Source organism: Silurus aristotelis, assembly GCF_946808225.1.
Source record: "Silurus aristotelis genome assembly, chromosome: 1".
NCBI lineage: Eukaryota > Metazoa > Chordata > Actinopteri > Siluriformes > Siluridae > Silurus > Silurus aristotelis.
In genome coordinates this window covers 20,652,369-20,665,419 of record NC_139574.1, presented here as the reverse complement: position 1 = coordinate 20,665,419, position 13,051 = coordinate 20,652,369, and positions in this window count along the sequence as shown.

The window sequence follows — 13,051 nt, the reverse complement described above, 5'->3', positions numbered from 1 at the left end:
ACCCATCTTCAATGGTTTAACTGTGGGAAGGTGGTTGTTCCCCAATATCTCGCAATACATGGCCCCGGTCATCCTCTCCTTAATACAGTGCAGTCGCCCTGTCCCATGTGCAGAAAAACACCCCCAAAGCATGATGCTACCACCCCCATGCTTCACAGTAGGGATGGTGTTCTTGGGATGGTACTCATCATTCTTCTTCCTCCAAACACGTTTAGTGGAATTATGACCCAAAAGTTCTATTTTGGTCTCATCTGACCACATGACTTTCTCCCATGACCCCTCTGGATCATCCAAATGGTCATTGGCAAACTTAAGACGTGCCTGGACATGTGCTGGTTTAAGCAGGGGAACCTTCCGTGCCATGCATGATTTCAAACCATGACGTCTTAGTGTATTACCAACAGTAACCTTGGAAACGGTGGTCCCAGCTCTTTTCAGGTCATTGGCCAGCTCCTCCCGTGTAGTTCTTGGCTGATTTCTTACCTTCCTTAGGATCATTGAGACCCCACGAGGTAAGATCTTGCATCGAGCCCCAGTCCGAGGGAGATTGACAGTCATGTTTAGCTTCTTCCATTTTCTAATGATTGCTCCAACAGTGGACCTTTTTTCACCAAGCTGCTTGGCAATTTCCCCGTAGCCCTTTCCAGCCTTGTGGAGGTGTACAATTTTGTCTCTAGTGTCTTTGGACAGCTCTTTGGTCTTGGCCATGTTAGTATTTGGATTCTTACTGATTGTATGGGGTGGACAGGTGTCTTTATGCAGCTAACGACCTCAAACAGGTGCATCTAATTTAGAATAATAAATGTAGTGGAGGTGGACATTTTAAAGGCAGACTAACAGGTCTTTGAGGGTCAGAATTCTAGCTGATAGACAGGTGTTCAAATACTTATTTGCAGCTGTATCATACAAATAAATAGTTTAAAAATCATATATTGTGATTTCTGGATATTTTTTTTTTAGATTATGTCTCTCACAGTGGACATGCACCTACGATGACAATTTCAGACCCCTCCATGATTTCTAAGTGGGAGAACTTGCAAAATAGCAGGGTGTTCAAATACTTATTTTCATCACTGTATATATATATATATATATATATATATATACTGCCATGTTTTTTTCTTTTACAGTTATTGTACCATTGTTATACAGGTATGCTATAATATGTCTCCACATTAATATTAATGACTTCAGTTAATGTGTCATGTTTTGAGGAAGTAACATACATCTAAATATGATTTTATTTGTGTAAATTTAACATTTTGTATGTTTAACTTAACATAACATGCTTACAGTGTTTTGAACTGTATTCACACAAGATCTATATCTTATGCACACCTCCTGCATAGCAATGAGTGTGTGATGAGGCAGAGTGTGCACAGAATGGAGGAAAATGTGCTTAGATTAACATACAGATGAGAGATGAGTTTTACAGGCCTACTTGAAAAACATCTGTGCTCCAATGTCTCTACAATCTGCCACTTTGCTGAGACAGAGAGAGGGAGGAAGACACCACTATAATTTGTGCAGCAGTACCATAGCATCTCCTCTACTGGATACTGCATAATGGATTGAACTGAAACTGTAAATATTGATGTTTTTACCATAGCATTGCTGGTGTACATGTGGACATTTTCAGAGAATATAAGGAAATATTTTTTCCCCCAGTACATATTCATGTATTTCAATATTTTATGTCCTGTCCATACTGTATCAAGTCACTGTGGACTTTTTAGTGATAAACTATTTAGAAATTAGCTTTTTTTATAATCTGTTTTTGTAATATTTTACTTTCCCTAAATGCTAAAAATACTTGCGTTGTCTATGGAAACACACGTAGCCTTGTTAGTTGATGTTCAGTGTGCATCATCAGTATTTTACTGATACGTTTGCCACTTAGTGGTGTAAATGTGATGATATTCTATTGCCCCAAACATATCTATTTCCCCTTTTCCTTTCATATAATCAGTGGTGGACGAAGTACATAAAACATGTACTTGAGTAAAAGTAGAGATACAGTAGGTAAAATATTACTCCAGTAGAAGTAGAAGTCCCTTTAAACTTTTACTTGAGTAAAACTACAAAAATATTTGCCTTAAAATGTACTTGGGTATCCAAGTACTATGATTTATTATGGCTATAATGTTCCTATTATCATCATGAGCCAAAAACCTTATTTTCAACAACTTCAAAAAAGAAATCACACAATTAAGGCTACAGGTGTTTTGGCAAGTTAGAGTCAGAATTTTCTTCCATCATTTATTCTTCTCAAAATGTTCTTCTCGCTGTTGAACTGACACTGAACTGTATGTGTGTGCTACTGTAAGTAGGTACCACCAATTGCCAATGGTGGTTCTAGTTCGAATGAATAACCAACGTATTTCCAACTGATTAGTTTCAGCTTTAAAAAGCTCCTCTCTGCTTGAGCTACTGTCACTGGATGAGTAAGAAATATTCTCAGAGCAGTCCATAAAATTGGATACATTTCTGCAAGTTCACTTTCATGTAGAAATATGACCCTAAATGCATTTATTGCACAATTTATCAAGCTCTCAGAACCAAGAACAATACAATTCACTGGCTAATTGTAGCCATAAGATACATACAAAATCTATATCCTTGAAATATATATATGTTTTGAATGAGCCTTTTAAGCCGCACTGGAGATTCCCCCTTACTGAACTCAGTTCAGGAGCTTTACAGTACAATCACAGAAAACCTTTATGACATTGCCTCAATTCAAGGTAACCAAATCAATAAGTGTTTAACTACAATTAATCTAGATTAGTGAGGTTGTAATTTCTTTTCCTGCTACACACATTATGATAAACTACACACTATAAATTAAAATGTTATGCAAACTAAATATTGTTGCTTTATGCATCAAAGCATAGCAGTCAACACAGCATAACAAGTGATATTACTATTTGACTATTTCAATAATTGCATTAGCTTGTACTATCCTCATAACCACGTGAGTGAAAAACTGCATACACACCTGTATCTTTTGCACGTTTCCCCCCCTACTTCTTTTTTTTTTATTGGGCTCCTGAGGGTTTAGACTGTTTTTGTAATCAATCATTTTAATTTGGATTTTTACTAACGTGACCGTACATGATATAATAATTGACGCGATCGTGCAAATAAGCGGTTACAAAAGAAAACCCGGGAAGATGCCTACAGGGCGGCTGCACATTTTGCTTAAATCCGCCTCTATCATGCGGCATTCACTCATAAATAAAAAGGAATGACCGATTTTGCGAAATGTAGTTAAGTAAAAAGTTAAATATTTCACATTGAAATGTAGTGAAGTGAAAGTAAAAGTCTCCCCAAATGGAAACACGTGAGTAAAGTATAGATACACGAATAAACTACTTAAGTACAGTAACGAATTACATTTACTTCATTACTGTCCACCACTGCATGTCATACAAGATAAGCTGTAGTTTTGGGGATCACTATCATGTATCAGTTTGAGAACCGTAGCAAAAAATAACTCCCTTAGTGGATTCTTTGGCTGGAATAAAAGCCTTCAGCCACAGGCCTTGCAAATTAGTGTTCTATATTAAACTCTACAGAGATTTAATGATTCATTGACTATCCAAACTCATCTGCATTAATTTTTTTTAAATAAAATTCTCATTCATTTAATTTATATAAATCAGCAACTGCCTGTCTCTTTAACATTAGGATGATGTGTCCAGGTGTTTGGACAGGAGTGGCAAAGGGGGAGGCAAGAGTCACAAAGGGGTGAAACCAACTTAATTAGAATATGTTTATGTATGTTAATGTATGTTGAATATTTTTATATTTTTGTTATTTTTCATAATGTAATCCTAAACTATGCTACTGTCTGATTAAAATTGTGCATGATCTTCCTGAATTTGCCTGGGTTTTCTTTCACCTCCTAAAAACAAACTTCTTAAGCAGGGTAAAGTTGATTACTAAAGGTCAATAAGGATGAAAATCAGGTCAGGAATCTAAAAGGCACTGTATAAAATACTTTTGCAGGTTAAAAAATGCACATACTACGTTCACTCATGCAGTGAATTGCAGTGACAATGGGACGGGATACCATTTATTTTCAAGGAGACTAGGCTACTTCTGGAGACATGAGTGACAGCAACTATTAGAGATGTGGGTGTATCTAGCGATGTGATAATGTTGAGAAAAGTTTACCTTTATGCAAAGATTTGGTGCAGCAACTACTAATGTGATCTTTCATCTGGTTCGCTGTCAAAAGTGGAATTCTAGTTTAGCAACTCACAGATAAAAGCTTCTATGGCACCCAGTAGTATGAATGATGGCAAGTAGAGAGACAGATGACAACAGTGAGAAAATCACTGCATGCGTAAATGTAACAACACTTTGATTATGATATTTAAAATTAAATGAGTCAAATTTTCCTATGAAATTGCAGCTTGAGCAAGTCAGTATTTAAAATTGATCTTGTTAAAACACTTGTTAAAACACTTGTTAGAACACTTACCAGAGATTTTAATTAGCTCCAAAACATTATTCATCTTGGTGTAATTTCACCATAATGTGACAGTAAAATTTAGTAACAAGTAGTATGGAAAGAAACCACTAGTACATTCACAATAGACTTGTCAGGTTTATGTTTATGAGAGAAAAATGCATTCTTTTCTTATGCGTGGGAAGGTAAAGTAAGAATAATTTTATTTATACACCTCGTCCTCTAGCCTTTTTTAAATCACAAACATGGCCACAGCTTCATCTCTGGTGTGGGAGAGCTAATTATTAGGAATTGAGCTTTAATTAACAGACCTCTTGAAGTGTTCTCTCAAATGATTTCTCCACCCCCATGGTCAATGAAATGCCTATAAATTAAGGTAATTAAAGAACCATTGTAAGCACCATATGAGGGAGTGTTCATGTCAGGCTGCCTAACACAAATAACTGCCCTTCTTCAGATGTACTTTAATGTGCATCATTGATTAATACATAACTAATTTCATACATGTAGTTTAAAACTGTCCATCCCACAAAATCAAAACAAAATCATACAACACTTGGATTTTAAGCATTGTCTTTGCAGCTCAAAGTTAAATCAACTTCAACCCTGTCAAGCACAATTAATGAAAAAAAGAAATTTGTAGAGGAATGAAGGAGGGAAAATGATTCACACTATTTTACAACAACCTAAATTATTCAACAACCTGTTTAACATTACAGTGCCAGTGGAAATATACTCCAATTTTTTCCCACTACATTGTTTAAGACCAAGGGTTTTTTTGGCTGATATGTGTGTGTGTTACTTTAGTTTAAATATCTGGATTTGGATTTAAACCAAATGGGTGATGCTTAAACTTTCTGAAAATATATATATTTATTGAATATAAAATATATATATATATATATATGTTTTTAATAATCCTGATCAGACAGCTACTAAGGATGAGTAACTAAACCATGTAAATGCATCTTTGTTTTTACTTTAATTGATGTGATTTTTTTATGTTTATTTTTTTCATGTAGGCTTTATATCAACAGTAGCTACTTGCTTGCAGCATCTGAGTTCCAGTACACACCTCTAGTCTCAGCTGGCATGTCACATGTCAACATTTATGGCAAGTATTATAAAAAATAAATAAATAAAAATAAAAATAAAAATAAAAAAACCAGAATACATTATCTTAATATATCTTATTCATTTCTATGTTTGTGTATCTTTAAAAACATGATATGTTAATTCTCAATAATAATATTAATAATATTTTTTTTTTATTAAATCACTTGATTTAGAAAAAAAAATTAAATGGTAAATATCACAGGAGTGCATGGTATTTAAATTTTCTACTTTGTGGGAGCTTTGTATTTGAAACAATTCAAATTGTTTATTTCCTTCATTCCTGTCTGTGGAATTTACAGGCAGGATATCAAGATGCAACTAAGACAATATGGAGAGCTGGAACTAACATATAATGCTGTAATTTTAACACCATCCAAAGTGGACCTCCAGCATGCACTCAGATTATTTCCTGCTTGTAAGATAAAACCAGACGAGTCTAATATTGTTGAAATATGTGTTTTGTAAGTGTTTTGTAAAAAAAAAAAAAAGGTCAGATTTTCCTCATGCCCTATTCTATTGAAGCATGTGTTCAGACAAACCTCCTAAAATAAAATTTATCTAAAATAAACGATAAACATAATAAGAAACTCTAGAGAAGAATATTAGAGAAGAATGCAAAAGTGAAGCATTTTCACTTTTGGTCTCAGACTTTTGAACCCCACTGTATATATATATATATATATATATATATATATATATATATATATATATATATATATATATATATATATATATATATATATATATATATATATATATACACACACACAATACTCTATGTAATTATATTTATCTTTTACATAAACATGTTTGTAATCAACCAGTTGCATTACATCAGGGGTTATTAGCTGGTGGTGTTGCATATTTACTGCTAATATTTTGCAAAAGTGCAAAGCACTTTTGAAGGAAAATGCTGAGGGGGTGACTGTTGTAAATATCTCCCCTAATGCCTTACGGACCACAGGCAATCCCTGACAATGATTTTCACTAATGCACTTATTACGAGAGTCTATATGGGATACACAGTGTGGGTGCTGATCCTGACAATTTGCTGCTCTAGAAAATTGCCTGTGCCAGAGAACACTGCTGGTTAGAGAGCATAAATGTGTCATTGTCAGACTAAGGTAGAAAATGGTGTACAGCAATCTCACCCACAGACTCAGAAACAAACTACTCAACAAAGTTTATTTCTAAAGGCATGTCAAAGTACAACTTTTGAATATACTGTGAAAGACATCAAGAGACTTTCAACCTTTGAAACCTTATTCCTCTCTTGAACAAATCTCTTGATATTTTATGCATACACTGACCCTTTTCCAAAATCACATATTTCTCTATAATACTTTATATCTGTCTGTTTGTGGGTAGGAGAGCGACCATGCAACTTGTGCCATTTCGCATGGTCAATGGAAATTTTGAAAAAGACAGGAACTTTATACTTTCTGACTAGTAGTGGAGAAAAATCCATATGGATTTGCTACCACTGATACCTCCCACAATTATGCACTCTGGCAATGGTATAAATGGATAAAATGTAATTTTTTTATTACATCTAACCATACGATGCATTTCCAGTATCTTTCCCATTCATTTTCCAATCATTCTGTTCCTTATCTATAGGTTTAATGAGTGGAAGTCAAACAAACTGAGAGACACATGGAAACAATAGGCTTAGAATTGCCCCGAATTAGATGTGTATTCATACTTTAAACGAGGTGCCATCTTGTACTTTCTTGAGTTTGCACCTTTTTTTTGGGACTGATTGTGACCCTATCAACACAATGAACAAAAGTAAATGTTGTTGGAGATTAAAGGATGTCATAATTGTCACGCGGCGAACACGGAGGCGGAGGCAGAAGTAGAAGCCGGCATCTTTATTAAAGGAAGAAGGCAGAGCCAAAGCAAAACACCCGCAGAGCGGGATAAAACCGGCAAAAGGCAGTTATTTATGTAATGTCCGCGGTGAGGCGTGGAGGAAGCGCAACGCGGAGGCAGCGACGGAGAGGCGTCGGAAATCCAAGGCGCGCTGGGGAAGAAAGCCGTCACCGTGGGGAAAGCGGGGAATCCGGGAGCAGAAGGCGCGAAGCGGGAAAGGCTGACGCGGCGAAACACCACCGGGAACCTGCACAGACACACACACGAGCACAACCACGTACATGCAATAACCGACCACCAGTGTGTGTGTGTGAGGGAGTTTTATAGGTGGCCTGAGATTGATCCCAGGTGTTCGGGATGAGCCCGATTGCACTGAGCCTCGTGCGGGCGGGCATGCACGAGAACCGGAGCGAGGTGCGGCCGGGAATCCCGGGTTATGCCAGCCTCCGCAGGGGGCGTGGCAGGGGGATTCCTGACACCACCCCCCCCCAAAGGGGCGGCACTGGACGCCCACAACCCATGGAACGCCCGGAGGGCCGGGGCACTCGGAGGAGGGCCTTCCCGATCGTCCAGGACCTGAAGGGACCCGGCTGGAACCGCTCTGGAGCCGGGGAAAGCCGGGAAGGACCCGAGGCGGAGCGACCACCCCTGAGGAGAGCCGGAAGAGGAACACGGACACAGCAGGACCCAGGACCGGAACACATCCCAACGCTGCGGCCAGTAGCTAAGTGAAACCCCCGGCGTCGACTGAAGACAGAGAGACGTCTCCTACGGGGACCAGGAGCTGCACGAGGCACTCAGGGGAGGCTGGAGGCAGAGCAACGCCCTCAGTGGAAGCCGGAGGCGGAGTAATGCCTTTGGCAGAGACCGGATGAAGGAGGACGTCCACCACGGAGACCTGGGGCTGACCGACGACCTCCAGGAAGCCTCCGGCGGTGGAGGAAGCCAGGGGCAGCGGTTCGACGTCCCTTTCGCAGTCCCGGAGCTGAGGTGAGCGCTCTGGGGTCTCTTGGGGCAAAGAGGAGATCTGTGTCATGGCTTCGCCTTTAGGGAGACTGTGGGGCAAACCGTCGCCTTCGGTGGAGCCCAGGGGCAACGGGACGACCTCCCTTTTGCAGTCTCGGAGGTGAGTTGTGTGCTCCGGTATCCCATTGGATGAAGAGGTGTTCTCGGGGAGGCGTTGGCGTGGAACCGAACACTTCTTGAGAACCTGGAACGGAGCCAAACTGTCCCGGGAGTCCTGGGATGGAACCGTGCTCTCCTCGGGAATCGGGAGCAAAGAGGAGCTCTCTTCAGGGACCGGGAGCGGAGAGGAGCTCAGCGGGAGGTCCTCGGACGGAACCGAGCTCGCAGGGTCGCTCAGGGATGGAGAGGAGCTCGAGGGGTCGCTCGGAGGCGGAGAGGAGCTCGAGGGGTCGCTCGGAGGCGGAGCTCTCGGGGTCGCTCGGAGGCGAAGAGGAGCTCTCGGGAGGAGCCTGGAGCGGAGAGGAGCTCTCGGGAGGAGCCTGGAGCGGAGAGGAGCTCTCGGGAGGAGCCTGGAGTGGAGAGGAGCTCTCGGGAGGAGCCTGGAGCGGAGAGGAGCGCTCTTGAGGGGCCTGGAACTGGGCCGAGCGCACTTGAGGGACCTGGAGCTGGGCGGAGCGCTCTTGAGGGACCTGGAGCTGGGCGGAGCGCTCTTGAGGGACCTGGAGCTGGGCGGAGCTCTCCGGCGGGACCTGGGGCTGGGCCGAGCTTTCCGGCGGGACCTGGGGCTGGGCCGAACTTTCTGGCGGGACCTGGGGCGGAGCCGAGCTTTCCGGAGGGTCCTGAGGCGGAGCCGAGCTTTCCGGAGGGTCCTGGGGCGGAGCCGAGCTCTCCGGAAGGTCCTGGGGCGGAGCCGAGCTTTCCGGAAGGTCCTGGGGCGGAGCCGAGCTTTCTGGGAGGTCCTGGGACGGGACCGAGCTCTCCTGGAGGTCCTGGGATGGGACCGAGCTCTCCGGGAGGTCCTGGGACGGGACCGAGCTCTCCGGGAGGTCCTGGGACGGGACCGAGCTCTCCTGGCTGACCTGGAGCGTAGGGGAGATCCTTCGATGGACCTGGAGTGGAGTGGGGCTCTCTGGAAGGGCCTGGGGCGGAGCCGAGCTCTCCTCTGGAATCTGGAGCGGAACTGGGCCATCCCGGAGATTCTGGAGCAGAACGGAGAGCTCCTGGAGGTCCTGGAGTGGAACAGAGCCGTTTTGGATGGCCTGGAGCACGGCGGAGATCCCCTGGAGAACCTGAGGCGGAGCGGAGCTTTCCTGGAGGTCTCGAAGCAGGGCGGAGATCTCGATGAGACTCAGGTGCGGAACCGTGCTCTTGGAGGTGGAGGTGAGGAGATGGAGATCAGCCGTGACCATCCCGAGTTCCCTGGTGAGAAGCTGGAGGAACCGGGTGCACGAGCCGAACTCACTACCATTTGCGTCCCACAGCTCTACAGTGATTGAGAGCGATTTCCCCGTGAGAAGAGACGTGACCCACGCAACCCTGGCTCTCTCCGTCGGGAAACGGGACGGATTCGTCTCCATATACTTTCTCACGCTCCGTACAAATTCGCCCCATTCATGTCTGTTGCCCGAGAAGCGGTTTGGGAGATCCGTGACGTCATCGGAGAGGTGTGGCGCCGCCGAACATGACCGCGAGCCGGCCGCGAGCTTCCGGGTTTTCCTGGAGGCGGGGCTTGGCTGCTTCGGCATCGCGGTCGAGCGAACCCGCCCACCGAGGTGCAATTCGCGCCGGGAACACGGCGTTAGTCCGTTTCGTAGGTCGGTTATTCTGTCACGCGGCGAACACAGAGGCGGAGGCAGAAGTAGAAGCCGGCATCTTTATTAAAGGAAGAAGGCAGAGCCAAAGCAAAACACCCGCAGAGCGGGATAAAACCGGCAAAAGGCAGTTATTTATGTAATGTCCGCGGTGAGGCGTGGAGGAAGCGCAACGCGGAGGCAGCGACGGAGAGGCGTCGGAAATCCAAGGCGCGCTGGGGAAGAAAGCCGTCACCGTGGGGAAAGCGGGGAATCCGGGAGCAGAAGGCGCGAAGCGGGAAAGGCTGACGCGGCGAAACACCACCGGGAACCTGCACAGACACACACACGAGCACAACCACGTACATGCAATAACCGACCACCAGTGTGTGTGTGTGTGAGGGAGTTTTATAGGTGGCCTGAGATTGATCCCAGGTGTTCGGGATGAGCCCGATTGCACTGAGCCTCGTGCGGGCGGGGCATGCACGAGAACCGGAGCGAGGTGCGGCCGGGAATCCCGGGTTATGACAGCCTCCGCAGGGGGCGTGGCAGGGGGATTCCTGACAATAATAATGTAGAACATTGCACTCAACCTCTAATAGGTGATACTGGCAATTAAGCCAACCCCTCCAAAGACACCCCCTGCATGAAAGACATGTACATAAGACAGTTCTGTTGGGATAGTGCAGAATAATAAAAAATAAACCATGCCAAATATAATCAAAAATCTAGACGAAAAAAGAATAAACAAAACAGGACCATGTGAGTTGTGGCATTAAGATAAAGTTTGCATTGAAACAAAAAGTATATACTGTATACTCTGTTTAAATATATATAAAGTAATGAGACGGAAAATAAAGTGCACCCATGCTGCATTTGTCCAAAGGTGGTAAATTTGTCATTTTTGACCATAGACAAAGACAAACCAAAGAGACAAGACAATTGCAATATTCACCCTCAACTCTAACTTCTTTCTCAGAAGCTTGCAATGGTCTTCTCATCACTTTAGCAAGGATTCAGCAAATGAAATAAAAATAACATGGATGGTTACAAAATCAAAAATAAACAAAGTAGAACCATATAATTAAGTTATATCATTAAATACAGAATAATTATATAGCATTGTCTGTCTGCAGACTTTGGTGTGTCTAAGCAACCTAAGCTCCTCATACTAGATCAACAAACAGTATAACTACACTGATTGAACTGGTGAAATAATTTAGAGATCAAACTGATTGGTTGGATAATAAAAATCTGTTTGGGAGGCCACATTTTGTCATTGAGGATAACAAATTTAACCAACAGAATGTCCTAGACTAAATATCTATCTACATTACTAGTCATCTGGCCATGCACAAATGTATTAACAGGCAAAAAGGACTTTCTTTCTTCAAGGCGTTTTTGTAGGAAATTGTAGGAAACTGTAGGAAAAGAAACATTAGCCAAAGTATGTGGAGAAAATAAAAGTTTACACTTGCCTTAAGTATAAAGTATTTAAGAGTAAGTAGGAAATAATGTCATATCATGGAACATGGTTGTGCATTAAGTAAAGTAAAGTTAATTCAACTGAATTCAACTCTGAATAGTAAGCTGCGTCTATTTATTTTGCCTATTCAGAGTTGAATTCAGTTGAATTAACTTTACTTTACTAATTTACTACAGCTCCATTTATTTTAGTGTAGTTCTTATACAAATAATTATTGACAAAGCACTGACAAACTATCCAGATGTAGTTCAGATATCGTTTATGAGTATGTCGATCTGCAGGCTACGGTACCTGTAAGCTCAACAGTTAGTTCCTATGGTAACGTCCATGCAGCATGCTTGGGCCTGAGTTTGGAGTACCATGGCCTTTTCAGTTAACAAGAGCTCCAATGCTGTAGGAAGGTGAGAAAAAAACAGATCAGGCTTTTGTGCTCCCACTCCCCCTCAAGTGAGCAGACCTTGTACTGTGCTTGAATTGGCTTGTCCTTGATTTTTATGTTCCTTTTAGCTATATCAGCATGGATTGTCAAGTGGAGATTGTCATTTCAAATGTTTGAACCTTGTTTAGGTAGTGTTATTTAAATGTTTTGCAATTACCAATAGAAAATAGCATGTGATTCACAACCAGCACAGTCTCATGGCATTTCGTGATTTCGTCACAAAACGTAATCTATTGTTTTGTGTTCATTGACACAAAGTTCCCTCTTTTTTCTGTATAGTTTTTTTCTTTTGTTATAAAAAAAAATAAAATTCTTTAATCTTCAAGCGGTTCCCTCCTGTCAAAATACAATTAATATATTCTCCCGGTTAATTAAGTAAACTGCGTTAATTAGAGACACACATTTATCACAGTATAACCCTTTAGTAATTAACACTTACCCTAACCGTATATTTTCTGCTTTATTCTCCTTATTCTAAAAATAGGAAAAATAAGATGGCATTTCTGTCTGCAGTACCCATGATCCTCTGCCTGGGTGACACAAAAAAAAAGGGAAATTTAAAATGCAGTGAGACTTTGTTGTCACAACAGGTAGCCCCAGTCAATAACTTGAAAGCATTTACAGTTTATTTTTGCCATAGATTTCAAAATAATGGTGTAAATGCAATAAATGTATACAATTATTTAAGGTGAAGGTGGGAATATGTGCATCATCGATGTTTTAAAATGTGTAAAAAAAAATTTTATTTCAAGAGAACCCTTTAGAGTAGCTTTACTACACATCTCTAACAGGGCTTCTTCAAAACAGATGCTAATGCATAATCATGATGTAGTCAGAGCCAGTCATTTGGGTGTAAATACATGGGAGAAGGCTTTTAGAGCATTGTGGACTTTCAAAAATTA